Raw genomic sequence first — 10039 nt, 5'->3', positions numbered from 1 at the left:
TCTGACTGGTTGTCACCTCCCACTAGCATGGTTGTGACATCAGTGTAAGCTATGGAGTGTCATGTTAGTTCAACATATTCTTCACTAATATGTATCACTGCTAAGTGGTGTGAGCCTGTCTGTTCAAACACTGTGGATTTAAACAAGCTGAGAGTACAGAGTGGTTAGAATAGGCAGCATAACGAGATAGGAGTAAAAAAACATTGAATGCTCTAACTCCTACTAAATGTTAAAGTATAACTGTATCTGTATGCAGAGAGACTGTGTTGTCATAGTTAATGTAGAGATAATATAATTATGTTCTCTAGCTGCAGAACAATGACACTCGCTGGGGCATAAACCCACATATAGATGACCTGACAAATGTCCCCTCCTCTATCTGACCTCCTGTACTTTCTCAGCCTTCGAGACAAGTTGCCTCTCTCCAGCTCCTGGGTGACCAGCAGGGGCGTTGTTAGAAATAAAACTCTACCCTATTCATATCCCTTTTTTTTCTTCCAAGCGTGCTGCGCACAATGCACTACCCGGCTACAGAAACTCCCCTTGCTAACCCACTATACAAAAGTTCAGGGACGCAAGTTTGATATTTGGCAGGGACATCAATAGATAATGTCAGCGCACACACATTGTTTGCATTCATTTGAGGGCAAATGCAGTTTTTTGTAATATGTAATAATGTTTTTATGTTTTAGTCAAAATAAGATGATCGGTAGGCCTATAATTTCCCTCATAGCCCCTCCCCTCTATCACCTGGCCATTCTTATACCGGTTAATCCACTGTCTTTCAAACTGCAGCTCGGTCAAAGTTCCCTCTAAACTGATCAGAACATGATAGCATATTTCAATGCATGTTAAAGGTCAACCTAAATACACACTTGTTTTGCCAAATATCTTAAATTTGAGAGTTTATAACACATTGTATTCATCCTCTCCTTATTAGAGTCCTTCTCTATGTGGTGTTGTACCTGGGAGCAGGTTAAAGTGCAGCTTAGGAGCAAAGCTCATTATGGGATACATCTGAATAATACTGTGAGTTTATCTCTGCTCACAGGTTTGACCATGAAGAGACGGTTTTCAGATATTTAAATAATGGCACAATGACATTTAAAAGAAAACAATAGCAGTGTTATCTTCAAAGTCTGAAATATATTGGTACATTCTTAACCCATGATGTTGTATGTCATGAAACAGATATATGAAATTACTCACCTAGTCCTGAAGTTGTGTAGAAGGATATAAAATAGAAAGTTAAAACATAATTAAAACAGAACACATCAGTATACTGTGTGAGTTCATCTTAAACATTGATGATGAATAACATGGTAGTGTCGGTAACCAGATTTTTTGAAAGCAAGGATGCTCTAGGAGATGAAGCTGCTGTATGTTAATTGTCCTACATCAACATACGTAAGGGATAATGCCCGACAAGGTGTCCAATATAATCTGATAACGGACGATGCGGAGGCGTGAACCGTCCGACGCGCAGCGGAGTCCGTTATCAGATGATATTGGACACCTCGAAGGGCATTATCCCGCTTATACCATGGTCACTTGCCAACGATTTTTTTTTTTTTACAAACATTAATTTATGTTTTAAGGCGTTTTGCAATAGAAATCTAACGTTTTTTAACGTTAGCCAACTCTGATATTTATAGTCCGCTCAGATCATAAAACCAACACCGGCTTTCCTTTGGCTGAGCTATTAGCCCAAAAGCTAACGTTATGCTAGCAGGATTCAAAGCCAATAACATTGTGTACGGTTGACAAACAGTAAATATAATTTTACAGTATGTTTGACAATAAGATTTGCTAGCTAACCAGCCATGTCACTGTCCCAAAATCAATATCAAGATTTTCACGAACAATATCGGCCATATACTAGTTAGTACTAGGGCTACAGTATGGCCGCAGCCTGTGGAGCGAGTTGAATAGCAAATGGATGTGAGATGATCGCATCATAGTTGACATTTTCTCCAATCAGTGATTATAATTTGACAGTATGTTTAACAACAAGACTAGCCAGCTATCAAGCCATGTTATTGTCCCCAAATAAAATCAAGATTTTTAAGAAGAAAATAATCGGCCATGTGTAGAGTTGCTACTAGCCGCAGACTGTCTAAAGTAGATTGACTAGCGAGGTGAATAGCGAATGGGATGTGAGATGAGCGGTTACGTGACACTGACACACTACATTCAGAAAAGAAACATTTTTCAAATAGGTTAAAATAAATATTGAAGTCACTCATTGTTGTAAATACAAGTTTGCTTGTTAAAGTCTTTCACTTATTGTAAATGGTGGCTTTGACTACTTCACTGTTGTTATGGTTACATATTTAAGATATTTTGTACAGGCTCCTGGTAGCCAGCGGAATAATTTAGAACGGTGAAGACAGTTTTTCTGCATGACGCAGTAGGTGTCCGTTATCACCCTATAATGTACACCCCTGCAGCCAATCAGAATCGAGTATTCACCCAGACCATGGTATAAATCCATGTAATCTATGTCGCTATACATGTTGCATGTTTTTTCAAAATGTTCTTCATTATGCACCACTGCTAAGTGATGTTAGCTTGTGTCGTCATAGTTGATGTAGAGAAGTTCATAATCATGTTCTGTAGCTGCAGAACAACGACCCTCCCTGGATCATAAACCCACACATAGATGACCTGACAAATGTCCACTCCTCTATCTGACCTCCTGTAGTCTCTTAGCCTCAGAGACAAGTTGCCTCTCTCCAGCTCCTGGGTGACTAGACTCACTCTGCCCTCATAGATCCTCTGCACTGTTAGGACTCCCATCTCTCCTTCCGCACGGCTCCCCCTCACTGCTGACCTGCTAGCCGCCTGCATACACATACTGCGCACTGGCTTTGACCCCTCTGCTCACCCATGCATCTCCGACATCACGCTACACTCCCCAGACACGCTCATCTTCACCCTGAAACGCAGCAAAACAAATCAAAGCGGGCCAGCCGTTCCCATCTTCCTCTTACGCCTCAACTCTCCCCTCAGCCCCTATGAGTGTCTGCATAACCTGGTTCTTTCCAAGTCAGGAAGCCATGCCCTGCCCTCCAGCACACTATTCACCACGGAATCAGGTTGCCTCCCGTTTCTGGTTCCACCATCATCTCCGCCTCATCCTCGCCAAATCAGGTAACGCCCCTTCTCTTTACTCAGCACATTCTTTCAGGATCAGTGCGGCCTCCTCGGCTTCCAGCCAAAGCATGGCCGACCACACCATCCAGCTCCTGGGTCGCTGGTCCTCCCAGGCATACCGCTCGTACGTCAGGACCAACCTCCCTGACCGTCACCACACTCAGGCTGGCATCAGCCTCGCTGCAGCCCGCTAGGTGAGTCTGTTCCTTTTGGGGATCTGCTTGAGCTGCTGCTCAGCCGTGACCCACTAGGACTCCTGCCACACCCTGAGTTCAATGCCTGGTAACTATGCATGAACCTCCAAAACTGTGCATCCCCTAATCACACTCTTTTCCTCCCAATACCCCAGGCTTGGCTCTGCTACCAGCCCTGCTTCAATAAAAGCTATCTATTCAGTCTATGGTGTGATTACTTAAAACATAATGGTAATTATTTTTTTTATGATGAAGAAGTTAGAAATTACTTACCCCAAACACCTATTGAAAAATAAATGAAAAAGATCATTAAACAACTATTATATACCAACACATTATTAACAGATATTTGTGAGTCAACAGAACTATGAAATCATCATTATCATAAGCAGATGGACTAAGAGCAAGGATAAAATGCTGCCCTATGAAAATACTGCTGCTCTGTCAGTAGTTCTACATCAACATACTTTCTCTTCAACATACTCCTGTGTTCTGTGTTCAGGCTCTTTCATAAAGAGGATGACTGTTCTTCATCTCTACATACAGACTACAGCATTTCATGTTTTACTGAGAGAATATAACATCTCAGAATAATCATCTTCAATCCAGTCAGATAATTAAGTGTTATGTGCATTGTTTGTTCAACATATTCTTCCCTAATTTGCATCACTACTAAGTGATTTGAGCCTGTCTTTTCCAATACTGTACATCTCTACAAGCTTAGTATAGAGGGGTTAGAATGGGCAGCATAACCAGATAAGTCAGAACACCTCTAATGCTCTAACTCCTACTTACATGTGAAAGTATAATTGTATCTGTACAGACACTGTGTTGTCATAGTTCATGTAGAGATGTTTATAATCATGTTCTGTAGCTGTAGAACACTTACGTCTGTTCCATAGACCCACAGTATCCTCCACCTTCTGTCCTCCATAGATGACCTGACATATGTGCACTCCTTCATCTGACCCCCTGTAGTTTCTCATCCTCAGAGAAACGTTGCCTCTCTCCAGCTCCTGGGTGACCAGACTCACTCTGCCCTCATAGCCCCTCCCCTCTTTCACCTGGCCATTCTTATACAGGTAAATACACTCTGTCTCCTTAAACCACCTGATTGTCATGGCAACAGCACTGGTCTCAGGAGAGAGGTGACATGAGAGGGTAACATCCTTTCCCTCATCAGCCACCACAGCCCTCTCTGGTACCCTGAGTTTAAACTCATCTGTTGGGGAGAAGAGAAACAATACTGACATCTCTGCAGGTGCAGGTCAAGTATCCAGTCTGCATCTATGAAGTAACAATCACATACAGACTCTATATGCTATATACACTCAACCTAGAGAGACATGGAGGAAGAATCTAAACTCACATCACTAGCAAAAAACAAGGACAGCATGGATGATAATGTAACCAGTATGGAGAGGTTATATACAACACAGCAGCATGGATGATAATGTAACCAGTATGGAGAGGTTATATACAACACAGCAGCATGGATGATAATGTAATCAGTATGGAGAGGTTAAATACAACACAGCAGCATGGATGATAATGTAACCAGTATGGAGAGGTTAAATACAACACAGCAGCATGGATGATAATGTAACCAGTATGGAGAGGTTATATACAACACAGCAGCATGGATGATAATGTAACCAGTATGGAGAGGTTATATACAACACAGCAGCATGGATGATAATGTAACCAGTATGGAGAGGTTATATACAACACAGCAGCATGGATGATAATGTAACCAGTATGGAGAGGTTATATACAACACAACAGCATGGATGGTTGTAGAGAGGGTTGCACACAACACAGCAGAATGATAGCACACACACAAACATCATGTTTGTACACAGCATATGTTCAGTTATTATTGAATTTGTTCCTTTAATGACTAGAAGGATGTCAGATTGTGAACATGTTTGTACATATTTGTACATTTATACTTAATGTTTCAATGCAAACAATGACTACTTGTGTCCACTTACTGTGTTGTCCAGCCTCTGCCATGTGTCCTTCCTGTATAGAGACAGTTACACAACTTGATCATGCTGAAACATCACAAAACATGATGGTTTCACTATTGTTCGATTTGACATGGCAAACCACAAGGACTTTATTCTTCTGACCTTTGAGTTACACAGAAACATGTTTTTGCTGCTGTTTCCTCAATACGGACATGAACACATCAAGATAATTTCTTACCTTTTATGAACTGCAATTCCAATACTTTATCAGACAGATGTTTCATATAAATCTCTAGCTACATGTATTTATACCTTTCCATGGTTGTACATATGATATAAACGTATTTTCTTTATTCGTCAGCTGTACTGTAGAAACACTTTCACTTTCACTTGGGTGGGGAACAGTTGTGTATAACCCCTCCTCCATCCCTAGAGGTCAGATGAGGAACTGCAGATGAAACACCAAAGTTACTCTTCACACATACAGACATTTCCCTTCTTCTGAGGCTGGCTGGAGGCAGCAGTCAGAAAGTCAGCCCCCTGCAGGAGAGGTTGAGGCCAGCAGAGGGCAGCACAGTTCTACTGAGGAAGTTCTAGAAGGAGCAGAAGTTCTCATGAGACCAGTGGCTCTGGGAGGCAAACTCAAGAGGAACAGTCACTGCTGTCAGTTACTGTATCATGGTGTTAATGAAGAAAGTGTTTTGTACGTCTCTTCATTAACGGAGTGACTAAGTTCAGTTGAGTTCTGGATTTTTCTAAGTATTATCAATCTGCAGATTGGGAGACACAGACAAAACCAGACCTCTGAAAATAAATGACAACACCAGGCTGAGGTCTCAATCATGTCTCTCTCTGCTCTGAAGGCCGGACGACCATCTTTTATAGGGCACAAGAAAGTAAACATAGATAGTGACAATCGGGCAGTAAAGGTGTTACAACAATCACAGAGAAAGAGATTCCCAGCTCCCAGCTCATGACCACTCTCAGGGCAGAGAGAGATCAGAGGTGGAGTTCTCCCCGTCGGCATCACAAGGGATATTTACCCAGTACTTTCTCCTGACCCTGAACATCTATTTAACCTGACAAATAGACACAATCTACTCGACGTTTAGGTCTTGTTAAGTTTCAGCTAGTGGTCTACTTTGTAAATGTACCGTGTGACACCTTATACTGTTGGTAATGGAGGCTGTGATCAAATAATGAACTCTGACAGCGTCCACTACGGTAAGTATACCAGCACCTCTTCTGGTGGTATGCCAACTCCTCTGCTCCATAATGCCTCTCCTCCCCTCTCTTCTATTCTTCCAATCTCCTTCCTACACACACACAAACACACACACACACACACAAACACACACACACAGACAGACTTTCTCCAAGCAGGACTACTGCTTGGTCCCTGACCGAGGACCCATACAGACACATATGAAATGTTGTGGAGACATGTCCCTTTTGTTCTGTAACAACCTTCCCCTCCTGCCTGTCCTGTAGCCCTCTCCTCCTGCCCCCCCTGCTCTTGAACCTGTGTCTCTTTGTCAAACATCTACATAGAGAAATGGGCAGAGTGGTACTATTGGTTCATGAAGTCAAGCAGGTGATGTGGAGATAGTTTGATCTACATAGACACAGGCCTTCCCAAATCAATCACCACGGCTTGAAAACGTGGCCAAGGATCAACAGGGTTAAAGAGGTGCATAACAGAATCTTATCTAAAAACAGGAGAGGAGGGGAGAGGACTAGAAGGGAGGTAAAGGAAAGGAGAGATGGAGAGGAGAGGAGGCATCCTCACAGTATTGAGTGAGCTGCTGCCGCAGAGATAAACCGTCACAGATGCAGTCCCCAAACACACCACCAGGGGAAACACTCTTCACTGCTGCTTACAGGAACGTAGACCAGCACTGTCCAGAGAGAGATGGGTGGAGATTAGATAGAGGGAGGGATGGATGGATGGCAAGAGAGGAACCTCACCCAACTTACTGAAAACCAGATACAAAGCTGTAGAATAATTAGTAATGATCAAGAATATATTAAGCCCAAAGTGCAAATCAGGATAATTAGGATCTGAGGGCGAGAGAAGACTGTGTGTACATGCTTCTTCCATAGAAAACTACAAGGCCCAGCTATCATGAGACAAATTTATGACCCTATGCCCAGGAACCTAGTGCAGCTGGCCTTCAAGGTCGGAGTAGGCCTAAAACAATAGGAAAGTTTTCTATGCATCTGTAATCTGAAGCCCCTAGAGTAAGAAACCAATGGTGTGGGAAATGCATAATGCATCTGCAACAAATACAGTAATATTGTACCAATATCAAAATTACAGAAAAAAATACGGATTTGATATATAAGAGGAATGTCCGGAAAAAAATTCCAGTCTGATCTTGGGATCATGCTCACATTTGTTGGAATCACTCTGCTGTCTTGGATTCTAACAAACACTTTGCATCAAACTCTGCTGAAGTTCCAGTCCTGTTTCAAACTTTGAGAAATTGATCAAAAACGCAGTACATATTCTTCCACTCCAATTGGCGAGCTACTTCGAGGAGATTGATGAGACCATAGGGTCCGTGGGAGGACAAGCACTCGGATTGCGCTTTTGGCCACAAAATGTGTAAGGTTATGATAGAGCCTTTTCATTTGCTAATTCTATGCTTGACCGTGTGCAAGTTTACCCGCAGGCCTGGTAAGTCTCTTTATAATACGACAAATTGGATTTAAACTGTTAGTTTTAGTTATAAACATAGTTATAAACTATTAGTGCATGGAAACATTTGATGGAAACGTATTTGTATGTTTGTCTATATATGTTGTATGTTTTGTAAAGCCATGTCGCTAAAGAATGAATAATTAATATGTACGTTTGTTGTAGCTTAACCCTTGCTGGGTCGTTCCCCCCAACTGATCCGGGGATCTCAGCTGGATCAAGACCTGCCAATACACTTCATAAACCTCTTATTACATTTAAAACACATACTTTAAGTAAATCGTTTTAAGATTTAAAGTAAAATATAAAATAAAATAAAAACAGTTTACTTACATACAGCAGAATGTTCTTACTGTGTCAAGTTGCCCACTTTTATTACAGTTTTTCACGATTGCTAAAACACTAAACCCCATTCTCTGAATCAAATGTTCAGTGACCTAAACCAATGTGTCAAATCAGACACTCTTTTGGCAAAACTCTAAACACATTCTCATTCACTAAACACATTTTGTACTGTGATGCACTTGTGCTGCAAAATGGAATGCAAAACACAGGCGGCAAACAGTAAACACAACTGCAACACAGTTGTCATCTGTAAAACACAATGACTCAAAATTGTTCACACTTGTTTCTAATGGTGGTTTGGAACAATGTTAGCTTTCACCGTGTTGTCCAAATACAAGAATAGTTCACCCAGCATTTTTTACTGTAAATGTTTGCCTTCCACCATACAGCCCTTTTCTCAATCCAATTGAAGAGTTTTTCTCTGTGTGGCGGTGGAAGGACTATGACCAAACCCCATATACCAGGGTACATTTCCTACATGCAATTGAATTGGCCTGTGGTGACATAGGTGTGGAGTGTTCTCAAGGCTGGATCCAGCACACCAGAGGGTTTTTTCTTTGTTGACAGTACTACAGTAAGGTAGGATGGTTACTGTAATATTTTCAAATCAAATCAAATGGACAGTATTTGTATAGCCCTTACAAGCAACGTCATAGAGGGCTTCATATATGTCCATAGAAATGCCCCTCAGCCAACCTCAAGCTTCAAGGAAGACAAGGAAAAACTCACTTGAGGAGGAAAAAAATAAGAAACCTTGGGATGAGCAATTCAGTGAGGGATCCACTCCTCCAGAGACGGTTGGTGAAAGAGAGGTGCAGAACACAGGCTAAACATAGTCATACATCAGGAAAGTGTGAATGGGTGTTGAAACACCAAAATACAATGTTTCAAAATCCAAAATCAATTTTCTTTATTGCTACAGTAAATGAATTTACTATGTAAACATAGTAAACAAATTCTTCTTTACATATAACTACATGGCCTGGATACTGTGTTCTCCATTTTTTTGTGTTGTGTCTAATGCTTGCTCCATAGTGTTTATATATTGATTGGTTGTGTTCATGATCTGAAAGCATAGTTTGATTTTGAGCACAGGTTACATGGTTTAGGAGCGAGTGTTTGATTTTGCCAGAAGAGTCAGAGGTTTTGGAAATGGAGTTTGAATATTTGGTTTTGTGTTTACAGTTTTGAGAAAATGGTTGACTGTTCCAAGAAATGTGTTTTAGCAATCGTGAATTTAATCGCCTGAAGTAAAAAAAAAAAGCGTGGATATTGTTTTTCAGAAAATCATGTTCCAACGATAAAAAATAAACAGTTACAGAATAGGAATGAGTCAGGTAGATCAAGGGTTGCAGAGAGAGAGAGTGATACAAATGGTTATCCATTAGAGACTTCCGGATTTGGGGATAACTTTCAGTCAGGACAATAGACAGTGTCCAAAGAGCAAAGAACACTGCATTTGTCAGTGACCGCATGGTATAGGGTCCATAAAACACAGCATAAATACCGGCCAACCCTGCCAGAGGGCGGAGATTGCTAGAAGTGAGATCAAGGGTGGCAGTCTACAGAGGTGGGAATCGATATGTTACAGAGAAAGAGAAAAAGAGAGAGAGAGAGAAAGAGAGAGAGAGTGACAGAGAGAGTGAGAGAAAGTGAGAGAGAGAGAGAGA

General features: G+C 41.4%; 1 long non-coding RNA gene across 1 annotated transcript; it reads right to left on the bottom strand.

Moving 5' to 3' along the window:
- Nucleotides 1-4243: 4243 nt before the first annotated feature.
- Nucleotides 4244-5717, bottom strand: LOC146245991 (uncharacterized). The gene is made up of 3 exons (XR_014734578.1): nucleotides 5562-5717; nucleotides 5345-5375; nucleotides 4244-4572 (listed from the first exon to the last, which is right to left on the bottom strand). It is a non-coding gene; the product is annotated as an uncharacterized LOC146245991 (long non-coding RNA).
- Between the last annotated feature and the right edge of the window lie 4322 nt (nucleotides 5718-10039).

The sequence above is a fragment of the Hypomesus nipponensis genome, chromosome 20 (assembly GCF_054491055.1).
Source record: "Hypomesus nipponensis isolate SF chromosome 20, ASM5449105v1, whole genome shotgun sequence".
NCBI lineage: Eukaryota > Metazoa > Chordata > Actinopteri > Osmeriformes > Osmeridae > Hypomesus > Hypomesus nipponensis.
This window is presented reverse-complemented; position numbering and strand designations above follow the sequence as displayed.